The following is a 16,166-nucleotide window of genomic DNA, read 5'->3' on the forward strand; positions in this document are numbered from 1 at the left end:
TGCCCAGCATGCTGCCCCTCTTCTTCAGCTCTAAGGTTTAAGGCAGTCCCTCTTTTACTGGAATAAATCTCTGGAGGAAAAAAGACACATTCTTCACAGTTAGAGTAGCAAAACACTGGAAGTGATTGTCCAAAGAGGCTGTGGTGTCACCACCATTTTTGGAGATACACAGAATTATTTTGGATGAGACCTCAGGCAACCTGATGTAACTTTGAAGTTGACCATGCTTTGGACTAGTTCTCTGGATGTCCTCTTAGACTAGTATTACTTTATAATATGAAATACAGCATCTTTTCCTAATCAAACCAATGCAACTTCTCCATAGCGGTAGGAACTGAGGAGTATCCCTTTCACAGCTTCTGAAGCATCTAGTGACCTTGACTGTATTCTTTGTTTCACAGTCATCAGAACTCAGTCAAAAGAATGGTGTTTACATGTTGCTTGGCCTTGCACAGTACGCGCTGAGGGTTTACAGAGAGTAAATGGAGATATTTAGACTTCACCCACATTGCTCCTTTTGGACTACACGCTTTATGGTGTATCTGTAGTTTCTTGTCCACTGTACAGTGAAAAAGAAACTTCAGATACACCATATTTCCTTTCCATGTTCTCTAGGTAAATATTAAGTTAGCAAAGGATTTTTCTTGGATGGGATTTTAACTGCTCAGTGGTTATCAAGTGTATGATTTCTTTCTAATGAGGAAAAAAGTTGTTTTCCCTCTAGTAATTTTGAACTGCTGTGTATTTGGTTGCTCACATCAACAACAGCAACAGCTGTATATCTGGACTTGACAAGTCACTAACAGTACATTTTATTTATTTCATATACACTTACATTATACTACAGTTTACATTTAATTTTGACTTCACTGCACCCATTTTGTTCCTGGAAAAGTTGCAAAGTAAAAGACACAGCACTGCTCGTTGGGCATTTGCTTGTGCTGATAGATCAATGTCATCATATGTTCCACGAAAGAGTGTCATGTTATACTGTAGAATTTTCTTCATCCTTAACTTTTCAAGCTCTGATTTTTTGTTTGGTCTTAAGCAACACAGTGGGGAATTTTCTCTGGGACATGGAAACTTATAATGGCCTAAAATTTTCAGTGAAGTGTATTCAACTCCCTGCTATAGTAAGTAACAAAACCATGTGTTGGTAGCTATTTCAGCCTATTACTTTGATTCCTAATAGAAATCATGTCTTTAGCATAAAATAATTTTGATGTAGGCAGGGGGAAATAAAGCAAAGGGTAAAGGATCACCAAAAATCTAATAGATAAAGATGAAAAATTGTAATTCTGCACTCTGGTAGTATGTAAACAACTTTTTGTTATGATCACATTAAGTTTTACTACAGTAGTACAAAATATTCATAAGGAAAAAAACTTAAAGCAACCTTGGGCTTTCTGATTAACACATGGTGGGGTGATTAACACCTGCAGAAAGCAGACAGAGTACACTACCAATGGAGAAATGTCAGTTCACCTGCTCTGGTTTTGAAGCCCAGTTTGCACAGGCTGGAAGGGTTTCCTGATGTGCAAGGTAGTGAAAAATTAGCACAATTAGAACGAGACAGACCTTGTTATCCTGAACAAACTTGTAATGTACAGGTCCAATTTAAAGAATAGTTTGCGATTTTTTGAAGGCCATGCTTCTGTGGAAAGGGTAATCCTGCCTTGCCACTGCTGCCCCCATGTCTGCTCTTTGGGATGAGCAAGTCACCTTGCTGATTCAGCTAAATGTTAACTTCTTTTTTTTTTTTTTTTCTACTTTTTGGCACAGGTATTTTCAGACAGCTATATAAGTAGATCCAACAGTTCTTAGCCAGTGCTAATGAGCAAGATGTGGTAGGCACAGAACTGAAGCCCAGATGATTGCACAGACATTTTTGATGGCAATATGACCTTGAACTGGTTGAAAGAACCACCTTTAAAAAGCATGTGGTGGTGCTAAATATGACTTGGCACTAGCATTGCCATACAGTTTTTAAAATAATGAATATTCAGCTTTATATGCAGCTTATCATGATAACATATTTACCCTTAAACTTACATTATTATACCCCTCACCCAATGAACTCACTTCAACTTCCATTAAACATTCAACTTGATAAATTCAGCTTTTGTTAAAAAATAAACAGAAGCACAGTATTCAGTATAACTTTTCAATATTTCACAGCAAAGCCAGTAGCAGAAATTCATATTGGTAAGGAGGAAATAAAAAAATATCTGTGTCTGTCTGCAAGCTTCTAGAGAGCTACAGGCTTATCAAGCTGAAGAATATATGAATTTCAATTTGGTAGCAGAGTATCCTCTCTTTCCTTGAAGAAGTTCTAAAGTGAGCAAACTATTTCAACACTGGAGTTAGTGGGAGCTGATTTTGCAAGTTGACTTCACTGGAGCTCTGAGCAGACCTTTTACAAGATGCTCATCTTTCATTTCAGGGGAAAAGCTGACTGGGCAAGACTACTTCCTGCTGGTTTATCACTTTTTGCACCAGAAGTATGGTTTTGGCATTTTTCCTTTCAGCTTCAATGAAAATGAAGAACTAACTTGATTGAAGTGTTGCTAGCTCTCACAATTTCATCACAAGTCTCACTACTTATGTGTTTTCTTAAAGCCTCAAGATTCTGGTTGAAAGAAAACGAAAATTTTCTATTTCATGGGACTCTCTCCTTGCATTCAAAGCAAAGCTGTCTTTTTTACTTACAGACAAAGTATGAAGAATGTGAGACAATTATAGTTTCAAGGCTAAAAAGTCCCAAGTCAGCTATGAATTACCCACTTTTCTTTTTCTTCTTCATGACTTTAACACCATTTAAAGTCTAAGGGGATTGTATTCTTGTTTTCTTTAAGTTTGCAGTTGGCAGCACTGCAAATGTAGCAGGAAAAACATAGGCATCTTTTATCAGTTTTCTGTGTGACTTCTCAAATTGAAAAAAGTAGGACTGGGACTTACAGTGCTGACTCCAGCCTAATAAAAATGAAAGGAAATGGTGCAGATGAATGATATTAGTTTTCTGTCAAGGGAAACATGATATTTAAGTAATACCCCAGTTGTTGATATTTTTTGTTTATTTCAGTTCAATATTCTTTCTAACATTAAGTCATCAAAGTTGGTAATTCATAAATACTACAAAAAGTTTTTTTTAAAGTGCTAGCTTTCCAAAAATTAAATGTTGCTGTTTGTTCCGTCAAAGATACTTCATATGATAGTAAAATTTCCATATTCAGTGAATCATCTGAAAATATTGTATGTAACAGTATAAATAGAAGAGAATCCTATCCTACCTGTGGCAAACTTGGTCACTGAAATATTAATATTGGGGGGAAATCCTCAGAAGTTTTATTTTTTTATTATTTTAGATTTATTTATTTTGTTATCAAAAACATTGTGCAGATCACAGGCTCCTTAGCATTCAGGTTTTAACAACTGAATCACACACAAAGTAAGCTTAAGCACAAGCCAAAAGGGAAAAACCAATATTTTGAACATTCTTCACTGTTATTTCCCCCATCAATTTCACCTGTCTATAGAGCAACCCACAGCCTGGCAAAGAATAAATGTTTCCTGCCTTTAAGTATTCCCCATAACTTATGCAGCACAAAAACCCAAGCAACAATTAATTCATCTAGTGAATAGATAAACTGTTGTTGGAGCATTTTACATGACTGTCATGAGACATAAGTTTTTGCTGCCACTTAATTTATACTAAGTGAACACCAACAAAAGTAAATGACACAGTTATGCAACCAAACTAAAACTTATTAATCAAATGCGCTTTTTTTTTTTTTTTAATTTCTACAAAGGAAAAATTGCTACAAAAAGTAGTACATGTTCATGGTTTTGTATTATTTGTTTAATTCAAGGTCTTAAACTCAGTCATAAATATGAAAACACTCACAACGGTATCAACCTAAAAGAAAATTGGTTTATGAAACTGAAGATACCCAGTTAAATGAAAATGTGACCACTGTGATTCTGTTGTGATTTCAAATTTTTAGCCTTTAAGAATCAAGAACTGAAAATGTGGATGACTCAGGCTTGACTCCACCTGCTTTTTTGTGACACAGTTTGGATTTATATAAAAAGATTTTCTGAGGGAACGAAATGGCCTAGTTCTCTCAAACAGAAAATGTCACAAGCCACACCTGAAGGAGGCTGTTCTGCCCTCTCCATGGTCCCAGCACCTGCTTTTGCTTCCTGCATTGTTCCCATCTCTGCACCACCCCAAAATGTCTTGACATTACAGTAGCGAGTCCTGATCCCACTTCCCAAGCCCATTGATAACAACCCACATGCATTGGCCATCCACCATGTTGAAAGGACCATTTCCACAGGGGTTATGGAAATCTTGGTCCAGGACTTTAGTGGAATTTGTTAATTTATAAATAAAACACTGCAGGACTTACAATCAGTCACAAATGAAGTCTGGTGCAGCAGGGGTGTAGAGGAGCAGCGATAGGAAAGCTTCAAACCAGTTCTCATTTCATCCCATGGGGAGAGGCCCAAGCTGAAATCCTGGGAAAACTCTAAAGCAACAAGACCAGCCATTGCTCCCTGATTGCAGAGGGGCTGCTCCCCTCAGCCCTAGCCTGCCCTAGCACCACAGAGTCCAGCGAGGACATCCAGCTGAGGCTCTTCTGATGGCTCACTGGCCCAGCCAGATTTCTGTCCCTCCTTTGATAAGAGACCTCTCTCTCTACCCTCTCTCTACCCTCTCTCTTCCCCTCTTGCACCTTTTTCCTTTGACCACACATCCCACTTAAGTGGAGAGGTACAGGAGGGTGACTGGGCATTTTGTGTGAGAGAAAGACTTCTTGGGAAGGTGGGAGATGAAGAAAGAAACCTGTAGTTTCTCAAAAAATATTTTCTCAGTTACAGGGCCTGAAACTTCTTATATCTATCCCCACCAATGCTTCATTAGGCCCACCAGCCCCAGAAACAGCATGGATCTGTTTCAGCATTTCAGCTCCACCTTCCTACCTCAACACAGTGTTTTGGAACATGTTCCATTCCCTTTGGCTTTTTATAGCTTTCTTAGAGGCAATAAACTGAATTGGATTTCCTCCTACAGGAGAATCAATCAAACCTGCAATTTTAGGCACTCTGGAGCCTGCAGAACTGGAACATGTAGAACAAAATATATCTCACTTTCCTGGGAGGTTAATATTTCTTATTTCTCTAGGCTGGACATATCTCTGAGACTAACGGGATTTGTGCCCTGTCCTGCTGGGTGTGCAATATCATTCGGTCCAACACAGCTTCTACTTTATTTTTATTGAAGATCAGAATGGGATTCATATAAATAAACTATATTTCGTTTAACCTTCTTGGAACAGGTGCTCATGAAAAAAGTAGAGGTTTTCATACCGTTTACTCAAAATATTTATTTAAACTTTGGAGGCCTTCAGCACACACACTTTTAATGTTAACACTTCACAGACATTATCTGTCGATCAACTATGTTAATTTTATCAGTTCACACCATATGTGGTATGATATTGGGGCTTTTCCAGGCTGTTGCCCATTTTTATGTATTTTCCTCTTTGGTAAAGTAAAGTAATTTTATTTGTATGGTTGCTTCCATTAAAAGACCTGGGGTTTTATTAATTATTTTGTCCATACAAGGAAATGTTGAAGACTTTAACTCTGAGACCAAAAATAGAGAGGGAAGGAAAAATGGTGCCAAAGTTGTGACCCACTTTTTCCTTCACTCCATTTATATTGCTATCCTCTTAAATGCATGAGAAGAGCTATGCAGCTCTTTTGATTAAGCTCCGTAAACCAGATTCAGAAGCCTTTGGAGTTAACTCTAGACTTCCATTAGTATAAAGGAATTTGGAGTTGAGAGTTCATATTGTATATAACATAGGTCCTTCATATGAAGAAAAAAATCCAGCATGATCCCTGCTCAAAAAGGCTGAAAATGAGATTCCAGACCACGTCTTGAAATACATTTTTGTGTGCCAATAATGTTGCTATTTCTCTGCGGAATAGCAGTTAACATCTTTTTTCCAACCTTATTATGGCAATTTTTTTTTTTTTTTTTTTTTTTTTTTTTTTTTTTTTTTTTTTTTTTTTTTTTTTTTTTTTTTTTTTTTTTTTTTTTTTTGTGCCAGAGTGTCTTGGACCAGGTTGATATGCATGAATCCTCTTAGTCCAGAGGCAAAGACCTTCCAGCAACAGTGAATGGTTCCTGCAAGGATTAGAAATGGGCAAAACATTCCCACTGTGTTTGATTCTAGTGCAGCAGACCTTTGGAAAGTGCTCAGTCCAGCTAGGAGTGGACCTCAAAATTTATTCCCAGCAGGTTCTGGCATGCTTTCCATGGCCCTAGTCCTTCCTAGGACATCACAGGGAACAAATGGTTTCTTCCTCTTCAAAATATATCCATTTCTGGATTTCTCTGCCAGCAGCAGAAGGCTTCCCCAATATCTTGAAAATTAGTTTGGAAAGCTTAAAAGAAAAGTGGCAAAACACACTTCTTAATGTTTGAAAATAACAAGGAAACACTGAGGGTTTCCCAGCTGCATTTCTAAACTCACTTTCATGGGACAGTCCTGCTGGGCTTTGGCCAGGCTGAAGCTGATGGCCAAATCGCAAAACTATGGCCAAAGAATTAGCACTTTTGTTGCCATAAATTCTTGAACACCTTGCATTGAGACTCCATTTAATTTTAATTATATTTTCATTGAACAGTAGGAATATGCTTCTGCCAATTTTGATTTGAAAATAAGAAGTGGGGAGAAATCTTCCAAATGTTACAGACAGAGGTGTTAAAAGTTGAAATGTGTTTTTCCAGCATTACACAGTAACACAAATAACTGAGGAGAACATTTCTGACAACTCCAAGGTATATTTTGGTAAGACAAGTTTGACAAAGAGACAGAGATTTTTCATATATTGAAAAACTAAAAGTATATTTGAAGAGAGAGAGAAACTTCCAACACATTTAGTACCTGTAAGATTTGGGAAAATCAGAAGATGGACAGAAATACCAAAGTAATTCCCCTAGCAAGGAAAGGCAGTTTTAACTTAGTTGTTTCTACTCTGGGGCTGCATCCATTTGATCAATGCACCCTGCTACTTCTTGTTCAGTTAAAGAGAAAGAGGATAAGAAAGGAGCTGATTATACTGCAATGAGGAGAGGGGGCTGACAGAATGAAGACATGTAACATACAGATCTATAGGAAACTAACCTTTATTTGTTCAGCTACACATAAAATAATTTTTGTTTGCAATATGTTTGGGTTATTACTTGCACAGATCAGTTTAATGATTCCTTTCTAATTTATTTGTTGAAGTGTATTGAGGGGTTCATTCAGTGATAATAAAAATACTGCAATACAGCAATAACTGCCAAACTGCTTATCTGAAAAGGACCTTCCAATTAAAGTAAAGTAGCTCTTGAAAGTTTTCCTGAAATGCAATATTGAAACGTGCTTGAATTTTCAATTATGCTGTTACTGCTCAAATAAACATTTTTTTTTAATGAATTCAAACAATTTTATGTCTAGCATTTAAAATTGCCTACAATTAAGCAAAAGTCATACTGATTTCAGGTAGAGCAAGAGTTTGTCTAGTTCACTGAAAGACTTACATTTCTGTGTGTGGAACACTGCAAGCAGTGAAGTATCCTTCCTGCAGGAAGGAGTAGGAGGCTACAGTGGTGTGTTTAGAGGAGGTTAAATGCTGCTGAACTGGGGCACTTTTATTCTACTGTGTTTAATTTGTACTAAATGAGAGTTCCTTGCTGTTCAACATGCAGCTGTTTGGTTCACATTGCATGAATCACAGATTCACAGAATATTGTGGGAAGGGACCCACAAGAATAAAGTCCAACTCCTTAGTGAATGGCCCATACAGGGATTCAACCCACAACCTTAGCATTTTTAGCAGCAGGTTCTGACCAACTGATCTAGTCTCAAAGGATGGAAAAGTGATTTGGCAAAGTCATGTAAGATGAACAAGATATCAGAATAGCATACTTTGTGAGAAATGTTACCTTTGAAGAGACTTGGTTCACATCTGGAGATATCAGAGGGATAAGATTAGCCCTTAACATCTACACATTTGTTCTTGTGGTAAACAATGTTCATTATTCTACTTGTTTCTTTGGCTTAGGCAAATACAACAAAGTATAGCTGCATAAGACTTTGAGGATGGGCATGAGCTCACAATACCTACTGAACAAAATTGTGTGGCTATGCTAAATGCATCCCTAAGCCATCACTTTAATACCCTGTCTGTCAGCTCTCTTAGCCAGGATTTATGCCAGGTGAGAGGACAGGGAGAAAGAGCTCATGTTTATTTCCAAAATACTTTTTATACAGTGGTAGCTACAGAAAAATATTGTTACAGTAAGAAATGCTAACTATTAGTTTTGATATCCTTTCTCCACATTTTCTTACAAGGGGAAGAGGAGGGGATTGATCAGACACTGATCTCTTCTCTCTGGTAGCCAGTGAGAGAACCCAAGGGAATGGCCTGAAGTTGTGTCAGGGAAGGTTTAGGTTGGAGACTGGGCACTGGAAGGAGGCCCCTAGACATGTAGTCACAGCACTAAAACTGACAGAGTTCAGGAGTTTGGACAATGGTCTCAGACATACGGATCCTTGTGATTCGGGGCACGGCCAGGAGTTGGATTTTGATGGTTCTTGTGGGTCCCTTCCAACTCAGGGTATTTTATGATTCAACGAATATAACCTAATATATTTATAGTAATATTCCAGTCAGATCACAAAAAGTGTATGTCTTTTAGTGAAATGATTGTGGTTAGCATATAGCAAAAATGAAACACTCAGGTTGTAATTTTTGCAGTTGCACAGACAAAAGTTCTGCAAGTGACTGTGATGAAAGGGGTTAGACGAGGAAGAAGAGAGATGCATGTATAATGCCAAGATACAATATTAGCTTTTAATGCAATTATGTGGGCCAATAGTTCTTAACATTAGTAGATATTGTATCCTAAAAAAGCAAGATCATTATGTGGGGAAGAGCTTCTTTATAGAAGCTTCTTATATCCTTGCAAGAACAAACATATGCTCAGTTAATCTCTGCAATGCACCAGCCTCAGTGGCCCACCATGCTGTCTGGTGGATAACAAGTCACTGGGGAGGAGAGGCAGACTGCTGTTCTGACCACTTGGCTGCTCCTTTCATTTTTGTGTGGAGAGCACCCACAAGTGTCCTTTATCTTTCAGATTGCTTTTGCTGGACTCAAAAGGAGTACCCATCTTTTAATTCAGAGGCATTACTAATTCTTGTTTTTATGAATAGCATCACTTTTTCTTAATCCTGTTAAAAATATCATTCCCATGTAAGCCAGGTGTCTCCTGCAGCTCTTTTTCTCACGTTGTGCTGAGAATTGGACTATCTACCTTCACCAGAGGCCATTGCTCTTCAGCTGGATCATACAGATTGTGGTTCTTTAATACCATGCACAAACATTCTCCCTGCATTCTGCAGGCACAGTGCTGATGCCTTGGGAAGGGCTGACTTGGAACAGACACTGGACAAAGCTAGAGACTAAAGGCTGGTATTTTTTAAAAGCCCTTTAAGGATACTCCTTGGCCAGTACAAGAGCCTGGCCAGGGCTACACCCCAGATGGATTTAAAATGGTCACAAAATGAATGACCAGCCACGAGGTTTCAAATTTTTATAAGTTTTGGTCCATTTGCATATTGAGGTTTAATTGTCCAACTGCATCCTCAGGTCATGAGGTCCCATCTTTCCTGTTTTCTCTCTTCAGTCCACTGTTGTTCATGCTTTTGGGCCTGAAAACTTGTAACCATTGTCCTTGGTCTCCATCTGAAAAAAGATTTGTTTTGTCTGCCTACTCTGTGAAGAGAGCTCACTAACACTTAATGTGAGGCTCAGAACTACAGCCCTAGGCAGCACAGAATCTGAAAAACACAAAAGCTAAAACTTTAGGCATCACTTCCCTCTTTAGAGGCTTCACAAGGCCTTTTCCTTTCCTGAATGCTCATACATTCTTATAAACCTTACAGTGGGTCTAACAGGCCAAACAATTTACAGGGAGCCACAGTATTTCTTGGGTAAGAAATAATTATTGGGTAGACAGGGAAATTTCTTTGCTAGCACAGTATTTCTCTGTTAAGAAGCTCTTCAGAATTTTTCCTTTATAACCACAAGTAGTCACAACTTTATTAAATCATGATATCTTATTTCAAGTTATCTGATTACATGTTATATAAACTGTGGAGTGTGAATAGCTTCCTTAAAGCAAAAAATACATTAACAAAATCATGATGCTTTTGTGGCTTTGCTTCATTTCAGAACAGGAGGTAAGCTGGTCCTTAAGACATAGAATCATCTGTAGTTTTGAATATTTCTCTACAAGCGCTGACTTTAGGTCAATTCTTTGTGTATTTTCACCAGTTCTCTTTCTTTAGTTCCTTCATTTGTGGGTTTGGTAGATACTGACAACAGTTCTCAAGTTCCTCTGAGTCTGTATATCCTAGCTGGGTGGAGCTACAGAGGATAACTTTTAATAGGATTTCATAGCATTTTTTATTTGAATATATCTTTTATAAGATAATATAGTCCAGTCAAAGGATTCTTGTGGCTGAGTGATTTAAACAGAAAACTTAGGGAAATAATCCATCCTTCTGCAAAGTATTTCCAGTAAGCCCTCAGGAAATGTGAATCAACATGGTACTGCAGAATTCTGTAAGGTAACATGCCATCTGAGAATCATTCTTGTAGTCTTTAAGTGCTGTTTGTGGTATAGATAAAAATAGTCTTGGAATGTATCTCTGCTGCTTATTAAACAATGCAGAAAAAGAAGCAGTAAACATAAAAGTACAGACACCCTGAGATCACCACAGTCCTTGAGCTCTGGGAGGCAGAAACTGCTCTGCCAAAGGGCTCTGGTCCCTGAGAGAGAGATTACCTTATGATAATGGTAAGGTCAGTCTTTCTTTTACAGGGAGACCATTTGCACTCTGGTAGTGAAAAATAAATAATGGTGTTGACATTTTAGAGTGGTTTAAAGTTAATCCTTTGTTTGGAGTCAGCATTTCATACAGTAATCTTAATACCCAGATACCACTCAAGAGCTTAATATCCATTCCAGTCCCTCAGAACTCTCCCTCTGTTCAGACATACAGCTTGGGCATAGAAAAAGCTGTGATTCTTCTGATAGCTAGAGTTTTGTGACAGACTCCGAACAGATACACATCCACCACACTTTGGAGTCACCTGGCAAGAAGGGCTGAGGAGGAATTTAGGCAGATCTCCACTGAAATGTAGAGCACAGGCAGTCCTTGGGGGACCAAGCTTCTCACGAAGATTCAGGGGCAGATAGTATAAACTACTAACCCCCAAACACCTTAATGTTTGACAATGTGCATAGCTTGAGCCTAAAATCCTTTCTGGCTATATTGCTGCAGTGACTTAATTTTTCTATGAAACTGATCTTGATCCAAGACCCTCCTTGGAAACTTGACTTCCAGAGAAGTAAGAAAACGAGGATGTTCATGATAAAACACCTGTTAGTTCTTAATTTAGTAAGCACCTTTGGATCTTTAGTCTGTCATGATTGTGTCTTTCTGGTTCTCCTTAAAGGCACGAGTAAGTAATGTACCTAAAAGTAATTTTTCAAGTGCCTTTCATCTCGCCCTATTGAATATAGTTCTGGTGCAAAACAAAGCCTTTCATTCTGAGATATTTGTAAGGTGGGACTTAAGCCAGAAACTAATAATAATTCAGAGAAGTTTTACATCCAGGATTTTTGGAGTTTCTATCCAGGGCTGAGCCAATTCAAAGACTTAAGTGGACAGAAACTTTCTAAAGACTAGAGTAAAGACATTATTTTGAGGGAATTATTTGTTCCACAAATCTCATCTCTTCTTTCTAAATGTAGAATCTTACAATCAGCTGCCTTGTTTTCTTATTCTTTTTATTACCCAAGCAGGCAATTAATTTTATATATCTAATTTGCTATAGAAATTATGACAATTGAACTGTGTCCTTTAGCTATCCCAAGTCAGATACATGTTCAAATACTGCTCGGAGTTCTCAAAATGTGAGTTTTTAATACTACTGCATTCAATATTCACGGAAAGTGGGTTTAGTTATTGGAAGACTATAAATTACTAAAATGCTACCAGTACACGAAAAGACCAGGCTATTCTGTAATGGCTTCTGATTGTTCTACAGTTCTTCCAAAGGAGGCAAGCAAATTTGTATCTGAATAAAGCATTAAAGGAAAGATGGAGAAAAACATTCTTGTGTGAAGTAAACTCTCTTAGGAGAGGGATTTTTAGTTGGTATCTTCATGAACATTTGCCCTGCAAAATCCTAGGGAAAAAAAATTCCTAAGTAGATGTAATTTGGCACTTTTTCTTTCTAAAGAAAAGGAAGGAAGACTATTCCCAAAAGAAAATAGCTTGTACTCCCTATTATAACATCACTCCAAATATGGAAGAAAATGTGCATCATTGGAGGTCTCCATGACAGCCAAGGACCCTTACTAGATGGCCAAAAGAAGAATCAAAACTTAAATAATTTCATCTGATTCAGGAAGAGGTACAGAGCCTGTGGGGAGCAATCCAAAGCCATGCAGGTCCTGTCTTTCTTCATTGGGCAAAGAAAGAGTTTAATGAAATTGGCCACCTAAAGCTTTGATAGACATATCTCCCTAGGCTTCTTGTTCATTTCAGTGATGTTCTTTTTTCTGGCCCTTTGTCTGTAAAAGCCTGTATTACACAAGATTTCCATAGCTGGTCTAATCCTCACTACACGTCATGTTGCTGGTATAGACCAGAGATGTCTGTTTTGGTGGAGTGGACAATCCTGGGTGGGTTTTTCCAGGCTACACCTCTAGTTTCTGCATTCTGTGAGAGAAACATTATCACTGTAAATGCTGCTGTCATTACATTATCTGTAGCTATTCCAAAATCCACTAAAAAGGAGCATTCACAACAACAAGCCAAAGCTTGCACAAATTGGATAAGATAATGACCATAATTTATACAAGGATTTGTCTTCTTTGTATACACAAAAAGAGCTCTGCATCTTACAAATTCCAAAATTTGTAAGTATGAGACAAAATGGTGTTCTGCAAGTTTAGAAAGTTAAGATTTGATCACAGGCAAAAGGTGGATTCTACTTGCTTCCCTCTCCTGAAATAATAAGTGCTCATAATACTGTCCTTCAGAGTCCCTGTGCACAAGGAAAACATTCCCCAGCCAAGGACACATAATGAAATGCAGTCCTAGTTCATCACACAGGTAAAACATCCAAATGTAAAACACACGAGGTAAATAATAAGGTATTTAAGACTTATCCTAAAGAGACAGGCATTATCAGTGATACTTTTAATGGTGTTCTGGTTCACCAGGAAGGCTCTGAAGACATGTGCCATTGGATTACCTCCTCTTGGGACAGAATGGCACATGCTCAGCTGTGTCGTATCATATTTGGATCAGTTACAGGTCCAAATAGCACCTAAAAGCCAAATGCCAAATGCCTAGATGAGAGGTTGGACTCACACCTAAGGATCAAAACTTCACTCCAAACTTTCGAGTTTGGGCCAAGCACAAACTACAAAAAATGCTTTTGCCAGATTTTTTCCAGATCAAGCCCAAGGAGGAAGAAACTGCACAAGACCTGAAAAATCAGCAAGTTTTTCACCATTTGGATGCAAAAAGTCCATCCATCAACTAACCCTGGATTCACTGTAGATTTGAACTTTGAAAGATGACCTAACACAGCTGGACTGTACTTTCATTGCATTTCTTTCCACGCTTCAACAGGCAATGAACTCTATTTAAATCTCAAAAAATTTCAGTCAATTGTTCTTCCTTGTGTCAGTGTCTAAAGTCTTCTTCTAAACCTCTGAAAGCAAAGCTAGCTTAGCTACAAGCCTGCTGGGTTGACGTAAAACCACGAAGTCACATCTAGTTTTCCCTCAATCAGGGCTCACTTCTATCTCCACTGAAACTGAGATGGAACTTCACCGAGCAGTGGCTGAACCCTGGCAAAGGCTGGAAAAGGCCAGCAGGATACTTTCCTCTGATGATGATTCAAGTCCAGGTTGGATGGGGCTTTGAACAACTTTGTCTGGTGGCAGAGGGGTTGGAAATAGACGGTCTTTAAGGTGCCTTCCAACCCGAACGATGCTACGAGTCAATGCGTTATTCCCGTGCACCATCTGGTGGTTCTCTGCAGTCGGTGCAGCAGCAGGTCCCAGTGTGACCCAGCAGCTCCCAGCTGAACTTGCAAAAGATCTTGGGCTACTGCAGGAGACAGCACCTGTCACCAGACTAGTTAATAATGCAAAACAACGCAACCCCCCCGGTATGGCAGAAATCCCGCTTTTTTGCTTCAGATTGCTGTTCCACCATTCTGATCACAGACCTCTTCACAGAATCATGTGGAGAGTAAAAAATGAAATCTGACAAAACTATATAAAAAGGGGGTGGGGAAATCGGTCAAGGTTTAACAAACGCTTTAATCAGGGTATTCTATAAAGCCTGCCAGAAGTATGTGCCAACTAACAGCAACTTTTGACCCTGATTTTTGGCTTTGTTGACTCTTGGCACTGAAACAACATGCAGGGTCAGCACTCTGACAAAGTCGACCAATTGGACCGGGTTGTATTTAAGTGGTTTTGGAGGAGGACAGTGATCATCATTAGGTGATTAAAAAAATCTCAGGCTTAGGAGTTGTGGAACAAATACAAGTTGAACTATTTGACTATGGAGCACAGGCCATAAAGCAGCTTAAGCTTTTTGAAGAAAAAACTCAGAAATATATATATTTCCCCATGGGAATGAGTGACATTGTTTAACAAGTATTGCCTTCACTTCCTGCTTATGGAACCCGAATCTGGCCACTGTGGTGAAATGGTTTAAGGTCTCAATTGCTGAAAACAGCAAATCTGAATGGATCTGATTAAACAGGCTCTGCAAACCTTGCCAGATGCTGAACTGCTCAATTAAAACCTGGACTAACTCCACCAAAGCCAGTAGTGAAATTGTGAGAGAACAGATTTCCTTCAGCCCAGAGACATGTCCTTCTTGTAATGTATGTACTATATTCAAAGAGCAAGATTCCATGTCTTCCTGCTTTGGATAACTTTCTTTTTATAAGTCATATGGTTTCTGCACATTCTAATGGTCTCTGGAGACGTGAAAATGGGCCATAATACTAGTGGAACCTGACCTTTGAGAATATTCCCTATACGCAGGGAACAGCTCTCAGAATGGTGAGAGCCTGTGGCTCCTGTCCCTGATACAAGAGCTGTCTCAGGGAACAGGAGCAGTGAAATTGGTGAAGCTGTTAGACTGCTCTGACTATGGTTGGGATGAGCAATACCTCCACTCCCTAGAGATACACACAGCCCAAAGATGCAGGAAATTTCAAAAAGGCTGAATCCTCCACTTCTTCTTGTCCTCACACACCCACAGTCAGTGAAGGCTTGGTCTCTTTTCCCTCCCAGATCAACTAAATTTTTGACCAGAGGCAAAACAATATTTAAACTTTCCAGCATGGAAGGAAAATCTCTGTCTCCCAGATTTACTGGGTCATATCATTCCAGTACTAACTGCCAAGCCCATTCCCCACCTGGACATCTGTAAGAAGGACCTCACACAATCAGGTTGTTCTCTCATATGAAAGATTTTCCAGTCAGCCACACCCTTTTTGAGATACATGGGATACAATAAAAGTTCTCCAGAAAACATTTCCTCTTTCCCTGCTTCTGAACTTGGATAGCTGTAATTTCATTGACTTACCAGCCACTGAACCCTGTTCTAAGGAAAATACTGTACAGACATAGTCTGTTGGAAGAAATAATTGAGCTGTTACAAAAACCCAGTAAGACACAAACTGAAAACCATGTTTGTTTTTAACCTCAGTGGTTTTGACCTCAGCAGTATTTCTCTCTGACCTGTCATATCTCTCTATTCAATACTGATATTCTTCCCAAAGAAAAATTCCCATGAACTCACTTTCATGAAAAATGCAGATTACTCCACCATTCCTAAAATAACAGGGAGTTTTCCTGGGATTTTGAACCTTATATAGACTGTATCTTTTAAGGCTTATGGGTTTTTTAAGTTGATCCAGCACACAGATGCAGGACATTATATGCCATGAGTCCATCTTTGAAATACCTTTCCTGAAATTTATAT

Source organism: Sylvia atricapilla, chromosome 1, assembly GCF_009819655.1.
Source record: "Sylvia atricapilla isolate bSylAtr1 chromosome 1, bSylAtr1.pri, whole genome shotgun sequence".
In the NCBI taxonomy this organism is placed as follows: Eukaryota; Metazoa; Chordata; class Aves; order Passeriformes; family Sylviidae; genus Sylvia; species Sylvia atricapilla.